Source organism: Pyxicephalus adspersus, chromosome 3 (genome assembly GCF_032062135.1).
Source record: "Pyxicephalus adspersus chromosome 3, UCB_Pads_2.0, whole genome shotgun sequence".
In the NCBI taxonomy this organism is placed as follows: domain Eukaryota; kingdom Metazoa; phylum Chordata; class Amphibia; order Anura; family Pyxicephalidae; genus Pyxicephalus; species Pyxicephalus adspersus.
Window position 1 is genome coordinate 96,639,623 of NC_092860.1, and position 7,775 is coordinate 96,647,397.

The following is a 7,775-nucleotide window of genomic DNA, read 5'->3' on the forward strand; positions in this document are numbered from 1 at the left end:
TTAGTGGAAATGGAAAACCTTGTTTACAACATGAAAGTAAGTTCAAGATTTTTTTCTTGTTTTAGCATATGAAAGGGGTAAATGCCTTATTAGGTTATTTTTTCCCAGTCTTTGCCTCAATAGGGAAATTCCCCTTTACTTCCTCTTTTAAAGCAACAGGAAAAATTTCCTAAGGCAATAGAGTTCTCAGCATTCTCATATGACAGGTAATTTACCCCCCCCCCCATTATCCTAATGAATAACAAATAAAAGGACAAATAAACGTGACACAGGCATTTTGACAAAGGGTTCCTCTCCACTCCAGACAGGTTCCTGTTAAATACACTTATATAATGTCTTAGTGATAGCCAAACAATTCTAGTTTTTGCCACTTTATCAATCATTTCCTATAAAAGTGTTACTTCCCGTGTGTTGGAAAGGGTTGTGTTGCTTTGGCAACCTAACAAGATCATCATTTCCTCTTTCACAGGACAATTACTTAATGTTGTTTGTATTTCGTAATATATCGAAATAGACAAACACTTGCACTGTAAAATGTAGAACTTTTCTGAAAAAAATATTTTTTTCCCTCATTTTAGTAAAAACTGCACTTCTCCAACCCTATCCTCCTAACCTAAAGTAACCCTCTCCTGTCTAGTTAGCTTCTTTTTTAGCTCACCATGGCAGCTACAGCCTCCTCTGCAATTTACATGATATGGTTCAAAATCTTTTTTTTTCTGGCTCAGCACTGGCTGTGTCTGCACAGTAAGTTCTTTTAGATGTGAACACAAAACTGAAAACACTCAGAGTACAGCCATTTAAGGCTTATTTAAAGCAATGGTGTAGCAAGAATATCTCATATCATTTACTAGGCCTTTACTAAAAGATGCCATGCTTCATTTCTCCTTAAGCAACTGTGCTGGTAGCTAGCAGAAGACATCTCTCCTGATCGTTACAGTCACTGAAGGCATAGAAACAGAACACTACGCTATTACTGTGCCCCCTCTTATTATAGTTTTTGCTTCTGCAATATCTGTCCTCCAGTGAGCAGGTGTCTTGCAGTAACCTTTGTGCCCTAGTTAGACTATAAGCCCCAGTGCTGGCATCGCTGTCTCTCCAGCTGCCAACTCCTGCTTATTCTTCATTACAGTTGCTTGTTAGCTGGCTTGACCTTTGGCCTGTCTCTGGTTCTATCATTGCCTGCCTGGTACATACATCAGTAAAGTCCATCATTTCAAGAAGGGAGCTCTAGTAAAGATTGAGTAGTGTGTTTAGATCCTGTGCCTTGGCCTTTTTAAGCCTCACACACCCCTTTGTGCTATAGTACTGAGGATCTGCTCCTTGGTTTGGCCTATTTTTAGCAAATTCCATTCATACCAAAAGTGTATTTGTACTTTAAAGTAAACCGGTTTCCAAACTGTACATACTTACATGCCCTAAACAAGGAGTAAAAATACTTTAAAACAAACTTTGATTCACTTCTGAATCTATTAGCATTGGGGATCAATTTAAAGTGACTCCTGCTACTTCCACTTGTTATCCCATCCTTACACAAGTAGAAAAAATGCCAGATGCAGTTGCAAATAACAATATCATCAGTAGAAATAAAACATAGAATACAGTTCCAAATAAAAAAAGACATAAATGTTAGTAGGTGTATAATGTAAATGGAATAAAAAGCAAAATGAGTAAATTCTCAAATGTCATTTATGAAATGTTAAATAATTGTATATATGAATATCTTCTGTAGATTTGGCACCTATATATAGATTTCTTGGTAGATAAGCGGGATTATCAGTCAATGTGACTTTTTTTTTTTTACCTTTTTTTTTTTTTTTTTGATAGTAAGTATTTATAAGGCATTGTGGAATTTTATTTTCTAAGTCCATTTTTTATTTTCTAAGTCATTTAGACTATATGCCACTAAATACCTAATACGCCATTATAACACATACAGCCGAAAGCTATAAAGCTATAACCTTTTTTTGTTCTGGATTATGTAAGGAAAGGTTAAAACCCGTCTGAGCCCTGATTACACCATCTGATTGTCCTGGTAACAGTTATACATGGGGGAGAATGTGACAACATTCTACATTGTTACTTGAACAGGAGTCAGGGAAATATTTAAAATGGGACAGCTGTTATGGTAACAACTGTCTAAAAAGGGATTTTGTTTCATTTTCTGCTGCATCTCCGTAACATACATTACTAAAAAAAAAAAAAAAAAAAAAAAAACAGGTAGAAAACAAATGCAAACTGGCAAGGGGTTTTAAGCATTCTCATCCCCATCCAAAATAAAAAAATTATTTGAGCTGGGCCTGTAATGCGTGCGGAGGACGCGGTCACCGTTTGTCCTGCTTTAAAGGACTGGAAAAAAAAAAAAAAAACAGCAGAATGCAGAATATGAGAATTTAACCTTTTACCTCAACCTGCAGTTGTTCAAACATGGCTACAGGATAGGCTGATGTTAGCAACCACATACAGGTGGTGGTTCGAGTCCATCCTCCAAATGAAAAAGGGAAAGCTAGCCAATTCAACCACCGTTGTCCAATTGGTCAATGACTACATTCTGGTGTTTGATCCAAAAGCAGAAGTCAATTTTTTTAATGGCAGAAGTGCCGCTAACCGAGATGTCACAAAAAGGAAAAAAAAAAAGACCTTAAATTCATATTTGATTGCGCCTTTGGTGAAAACTCTACACAGTTGGAAGTTTTCGAACAAACCAATAAGATTGTGCTTGATGGTGTTCTAAATCAATATAATTGCATGGTTTTGGCTTATGAAGCCACGGGAGTGGGAAAGACCCACACTATGCTGGGTTCCTCTACACCAGCGGTCGCCAACCAAGAAAATTTTAGGGGTCCGCGGCTCTGGTAGGTGTATACCGCGCTGGGAGGAAGCACAGGCCAAAGCCGCGGACCACGTACCCCGAACAGTTCCCAGGCTCAGGGAAGTGGGCGGGCTGTGTCCCTGCACAAAACCCACCCACGCTCCCATTGCAGGCTCAGATCTGCGCTGGGAAAATGGGCAGGGTTATGTCATAATGATGTCACTCTGGGGGAGGTTTCTGCGCATGAGCCGTCGGGAGCTGGTGATTTTAGTGGTCGGCAGACCTGAAAAGGTTGGAACTGCTGCTCTACAGAACCTGAAGTCATGTATCTAACAATATTGAACCTCTACAACCGAATGGAAAGTTTACCTAGAGGTGTACAATGAGCAAATCCATGACCTTCTCTCAAACTCTGGCCCCCTTGCGTTGCAAGAGGATGCTCAGAAAAGAATGGTTGTATAAGGATTAACTTTGCACCAGCCAAAATCAGCTGCTGAAATTGTACAGTTGCTTGACTATAGCAATAAGAATAGAACACAGCATCCTACTGATGTTACTGCCACCTCTTCCCGATTGCATGCAGTATTTCAGATATACTTGAGGGAACAAGACAAAAGTGCCAGCATTAATCAAAATGTCCGAATTGCCAAATTGAGTCTAATCGATCTGGCTGGCAACACATACCTAACTGAAACAGCAAACTTACACAACTGGTAAAGGATTCTGTGGGAGGAAATTGTCGCACCATCATGATCGCTGCCGTTAGCCTTTCTTCACTGTCTTATGATGATACATACTCTCAAGTATGCCGAGTCAAGGACAAAAAATCTTCTGTGAAGAGTAATGTGGTTAGTGTGGACAGTCACATCAGTCAGTATGTTGAGATTTGTTAGGCAGCATAGGAAAGAGATTGTATTGTTAAAGGAGAATTTGAAGACCTATGAAGAACAAAAGGTTTTTGAACAATCCAAGCACAATCTATTGCTTGCCACAAGCCAGGAACACCCTGAAACTAAGCGGTATGGAGAGATTCTTAACTGCCTCTTGCCAACTGCAGATGCAACAGAAAGAACATGAACTGAGTTCCATACACCAGAGGCAGTACCCTGACCAAATACAGATGTTGTGCTCCCAAAAGCAGACATTAAAGGCTACAGATAAGAAGAATTGCAGATTAGAAACTTTAAAAAACAAACATAAAAAACAGAATCCTTTACAGTTGAGAAATGAAGGAGGGTTAAAACGATTTATTAAGAACACACATTGGCTCCATCGTGTGGAAAATGAAATTAAATTGTTGGGTTCCGACAACTAGATTCCAAAGGAGCTTTTTAAAGACCTGCAGTGCTGTCATTTAAAGCTGGAGGTAAAAGATTTTAAAATCCCAGATTGAACATATGAACGGGTTTGTTGTTCTTCAAGAACGAGAATACCACCTTAGTGAAAAATTGCTAATCGATCTGCTGCCAGCCTTCAGAAGACAATATGAACTGTTAAAAAGGTCCGGATTTTCTAGTGATGTTGTAGAAATGGATTTCCAGGAGGTTGATCACTGAGGGAAAAATCCGTTGTACGGGCTGATCAGATGAATCTGGAAGAGCCCAATAAATCAGAAGGACCAGATGTTGCATCGATCATTTCCTACCCACATCTAATGTACACACAGACTACACCATGCCAAGGTTAAAAGCATGATGATAACATTGCACAAATTTCACGTAGAATAACTTGTACATCCCTTTGAATGTAAAGCCCTGCGAGTGAAAAGGACAGCAGGCTTAAAAGAAAACATTCCTCCAAATCAAGCAGAAGATTTACCTCACAAAAAACCAGGAGGAAGACCAGGAAAATGTCTTCTCAGGCATCAGCTCAACGTACTAGACATACTGAGCATGAGGATTCTATCAGTGGGGAGCTTGTAGCTATCATTTACACCCCAGAAAGCTGCAATAAAACCATCATCATCACCAAACATGTCAGAACGATCTCCAGTGCTAGTGAAACTCATGAAACCAACACCACCTTAATGGCTCATGACAAAGAGAGCCACAAGATGGGTTTCATCTTCTAGATGAAGCTGCAGCCCGAACAAGATAAGGACACTACAGTCATTCTCTCTCATGGCAACATAGACTGGAATCCAGATATCAGTAGTAAAGGGTCCAAATCCTCCTTCCAGCATGCTGCAAAGCGTTGAAGCAAGCAATGGTGTGAAGGAGGACAGCGTCACTCTTCCTGTTCCTGGACACATGCACCAAGACATCCCCTTTGAGTGTAAAATAATAACAAAAAGTAACAAAAAATAGGACAGTGTTGCACAGAGACATCTTCCTAGAAGCGTTTCAGATGGGAGATTACCAGCTGCAGCTAAGAAAAAACATTTTTAGTTTCTTGGTTCATCTCTACCTTTTTCACAAGCAAGATGTACTACATAAACTTGTAAAGCTTCCTTCCTTTTTTATTTAATACTCTATTGCCGAGTCACGGCCTCAGCAATATCCTGTACAATGTAGAAATAGCACTCCTGCCTTGCACATGAGGACGTTAGGGGCCAGCCCACACCCTGGAGTGAGGAAGGGAGCACTGGCACCAGTTGAGGTCCATCTTCAGGCAGAAGCTCAACAAAAGCCTATGATACACTTTCCATTCTCTCCTTATTGAGCGGCACACAAAACAAATATGTTGGCTAATTTATCCATAAAGAGGCATCCAAAAGCACAGGTAGCACAAAGAGAAATATGCAGCGGAGGGGAAAAGAGTAATGCAGAACTATGTGCAGTGGATACAGCTTCTATGCACTGCACCAGATTCCCCTTTCTGCACACTCATGCTAAAATTGCCCGGGAAATTGTGGACTGGTCACTATGGTCACTGAAAGAAGGCAGCAGTGTCTGGTCTCCATCACATTGAAGTGTACATGATCAATTATTATAGGATATGGTTATCCAACCCCAGTCCTTAGGAGCCACACACAGGACAGGATTTTTTTTATAAACAGTCATTTTCTTACACTTGGTAAATCAACCCTTCACTGGCCTTCGAAGACTTAGGTTGAAAAGTCTTGGTGTTGAGATTGGGGAACAAACAGAAATGCATGCTGTATACTTTGCTTTTGCAGGTTCATACCTACAATACAATTGCCCCTAGTCATTTAGTTAGTCATGGCCTTTCCCATGTTACCACTTATAATGCAAGGCCAGCAGTGTATTGTATGCAAAGACATTGAGGTCTTACCCAAACAGGAGTGGAGAAGAGCACCAGCTGCCAAGGGAACGAGGAACAAAGTATTTCTGCCGATACCTTACCCTCCAAACTAAATTATCATTTAGCTTTTGTTATGCAGGTGGGGGAGCAATATATACTCATCATCTACTGTTGACCGTCTTGAAAATTATTACATTTGTGCTAACGTTTGCTTTAATATAATTTGCTTTAATTTTATGTGTCAGGTGTTCACCCTAAAAAACAGTGCTTGGAGGTCATTCTGCTCCCAGTTTACTAGATAATAAAACAAAAGTATTACAAAATAATAATAAAAATAATAATTTGGCTGTAGATGTTCTTAAATTTTATGAACCATAAAATTAAAGAGGGAGCCATGCAATTTCAGTCCATGTGGACAATCTCAGATTTCTGTCATTATAAACTTTCCAGGTGACAGACTGGATGGTCCTGTTGCCCAGCCTTTCTTCTTTGAACTAAACTGAACATCCAAATGCAAGGACAACTGCTCTTTTCAATAAATAGGCAGTCCAAAAAAATCCCTGGTGCAGAACCTGTGGGCCTCTCAGGGTCCCTGTACACAAAATCATGTTTGTGCCTACTCAAGCTAGTGGAGGAAAAAAAATACCAAGAACCTTGTCTAGTACTGTACTTTTGTTGTGCTGTCTTTTTTAATGTTTTTTTTTTTTTGCCTGATCTTATAGAATGGCTTTTGTTGGGATAAAAATAAAAATGTGGTACAGGTAATTTTTGAGGGGGCTGTACGCAACATAAATATGAAATTATTGATTGGTAAAGGGGCAGACTTATTTATTGTATTGGCCTTCTATAACTGCTGTCATTTTGTAGCATGCCCACAGTCTCTGACCATCTCTTGCAGCATACCCATAATCTCTAGCCAATTCCTGTTACATAACTGCAGTCTCTGGCACCTTTTTGTAGCATTACAATCACTATATATTATATGCAGTGTTATGCCAAATCCAGGGGCTACACTTGAGGCCCCATTTATTATATTTATTAAAGCAGAACCAAATCTGCTATACTCAGCTGTCCCCATTTCATCTCTGGGCACCGCCATCTTCTTCCTGCTTCTTTTCTTGTAGACGATCTTCAGCCGTCTTGATTGGCGCAGAAGGGAAGGGACTTGGCCTGTACCTTTCTGCAATATTGACCTGCCCAAATCCAGATTGTAAGCTTCATATTTGTACATATCTAGCTATGTATGGGTTTTTGCTTTACAAGTGTTTATACTATGAATGGAAAGGGTTTTTGTAAGTTTGTCCAGTGAGCTGAGAGATAATGGGTTTAATTTATTAAAGCTCTCCAAGGCTGGAGAGGATACACTTTCATTAGTGGAGCTAGCGATTCAGCAAACCTGGAAAAGATCTAGTCCAGGATTCAAAACATTTGCTAGCAAATGACTTTGAAGAAATCCATTCCAGGTTTGCTGGATGACCCAGCTTCTCTGATGAAAGTGTATCCTATCCAGCCTTAGAGAGGTTTAATAAATCAGGTCCAATGATGAATCTATCATCAATAGTAATAATTCAAATAGTAAAAAGCTAATATAATGACTAATAATGAACCATTATATGGGCACTTAAACCTTTCTTATGGTTCACTGGCCAAACATGAAGGGCTGGCAACCATAGGATGCAAAAAAAAAAAGAAAAATCAACGATCATTGATCCATATGTATATAAACAGCAGATATCTACATGAGTAAAATGAAACAACGGTG

At 39.5% G+C, this 7,775-nt stretch overlaps 1 pseudogene; it reads left to right on the forward strand.

Annotated features, from left to right (window-relative positions):
- The window catches only part of LOC140327438 (kinesin-like protein KIF18A pseudogene), a 14,624-nt pseudogene extending 10,128 nt beyond the window's left edge, over positions 1 to 4,496 (forward strand).
- The last annotated feature ends 3,279 nt before the right edge of the window (positions 4,497 to 7,775 follow it).